Source organism: Meriones unguiculatus, chromosome 8, assembly GCF_030254825.1.
Source record: "Meriones unguiculatus strain TT.TT164.6M chromosome 8, Bangor_MerUng_6.1, whole genome shotgun sequence".
NCBI lineage: Eukaryota > Metazoa > Chordata > Mammalia > Rodentia > Muridae > Meriones > Meriones unguiculatus.
In genome coordinates this window covers 103,174,187-103,176,337 of record NC_083356.1, presented here as the reverse complement: position 1 = coordinate 103,176,337, position 2,151 = coordinate 103,174,187, and the positions used below count along the sequence as shown (strand labels likewise).

Below are 2,151 nucleotides of genomic sequence, written 5' to 3'. Positions count from 1 at the left end.
TAAAGTTAACATTGGATAACATTGCGTATGTTGCACATAAGGACCAGCACATGAATTTTATTAGTATAAATCGCAAACTATAAACAGAGTAACACAGCTACCATGAAATACTTCACAGAAACAAATGAATTCGTAAATCTATGGGACAGTATCCCAACTAAGCACATAATTCCATTAAACCTACTAATTGTAAAATTTTATTTACCCAAAGTTTTAGAAGTTTAAGACTAAGGGAAGGAACAAAATTTTATGACAACTACAGGTTAGTGTCTTAATGGAAGAAAGAAGGAATAATATATAGTCATAAAATTACATGACATGAAACTAATCTCTACCTTGCCTGAAGTATTTGACACAAGTTTACACATGTAATGGAATCATGTGGAACTAAATACATGCACATACAAACATCTATATAAGTATATTGCTATGGAAATTCACTGGATACACATGTGAGGGATTTATTTTTCAGACAGGGAGTATTTTATTTAAAACCCATAAGTGAATTAGATGGCTTCAGTCTATGACAAATCATTCATATTTAAAGCAGAAGTCTGTAATTGTATGAAACACAGACTATCATATGCAGACCACAACTTTTTATACTGGAACAGAATAAACTTCCCTGTGAAAGCAGCATCTTTGTGACATCTAATTTAGTATTCCTCTCTGTCCTCCTCACCTTCTCTTTCAACAAAATCCATACCAACTTCTTCACAGTCTTTCTGTGGGACAGCCATGTCCTCATAGGCTTCAGAAAACTCCCCCTCCTCCATGTTCTCACCCACATGCCAGTGCACAAAGGCACACTTGTCATACATCAGATCAAACTTATGATCCAGGAGAGCCCAGACCACAGCAATGCCCATAGTGTTGTTCAGCATGCACACAGATCTCTGGGCCTTGGCCAGGTCTCTACCAGGCACCACAGTGGGAGGCTGGTAATTAATGCCAACCTTGAAAAGTCAGTGGGGTGCCAGTCCCCAAACTGGATGGTATGCTTGATCTTGATGGTGGCAATGGCAGCATTGACATCTTTGGGAGCCACATCCATGGTACAGCATGTAGCAAGCCATGTATTTACCATGGCGAGGGTCAAATTTACCATCTGGTTGGCTAGCTCTAAGCAGGCCTGGTGATCTCTGCTACAGAGAGCTGTTCATGGTAGGCTTTCCCAGCAGAGATAACATGGGCATATGTGGCCAGAGGGAAGTGGACGGGAGGGTTGAGCACCAGGATACTCTGGAATTTTGTTAGAACAACATTCAGGGAAGCAGTGATGGAAGATACAGTTTGACCTGTCAACCTGTTTAGAATAGTGTAGTTTGGGCTCTCAGATGTCGTAGGTGTCTTCAATGTCTGCCATGAAGGCACAATCAGAGTGTTCCAGTGTGGTGTGGGTGGTGAGGGTGGACTTGTTAGGTTCAACTACAGCAGTGGAAACCTGGAGGTTTAAGGGTAAATCAAGAACTCCAGCTTGGACTTCTTCCCACAATCAAAAGAGAGCTGCTCCATCAGCAGAGAGGTTAAGCCAGAGCCAGTTTAAAAACCTGAAGACCCATCACTGGTCATGCAGTTTATAAATTATTTCCAAGACAAGATCAGTGATCTCCTTGACAATGGTGTAACCGCCATAGGCATAGTTATTGGCAGCATCCTCCTTGTCTGTGACAAACTGCTCATGATGGAAGAGCTGGTGGTAGGTAACAGTGTGAACCTCATCAGTATCTTGGTTCTGGGTCTACAAACACTGTCCAGGGCACATGCTTGGCAGTGCCTGTCTCACTGAAGAAGGTGTAGATGGAGTCATCTCTCCCCACCAAATGGTCTTGTCACTTGGCATCTGTCCAGCAGGCTGGATGCCATGATCCAGACACTAGAGCTCCCAGCAGGCATTGCTGATCTGGCCACAGCCTGACCAATGTGGATGGAGATGCACTTATGCCTGATTGCTGCTTCGTGGCTGTCAGACAGATTGCAAAGGTGAGGAGGTGTTGATTCTTACAGTGGGACTCTTAGGTGGTCTATATAAGAGAACCTAACTTTTTCTTTTCATTTACATACATGATATAATAACTAATGTATTTATTATATACATATAATATATATTACGAGAAACACTGCAGTTTTCAATGCCAATATAATGAACAA

The 2,151-nt window shown here is 41.9% G+C and overlaps 1 pseudogene; it reads right to left on the bottom strand.

The window, feature by feature from the left end:
* Positions 1–656: 656 nt before the first annotated feature.
* LOC110559972 (tubulin alpha-1A chain-like) lies at positions 657–1,941 on the bottom strand (annotated as a pseudogene).
* Positions 1,942–2,151: the final 210 nt, after the last annotated feature.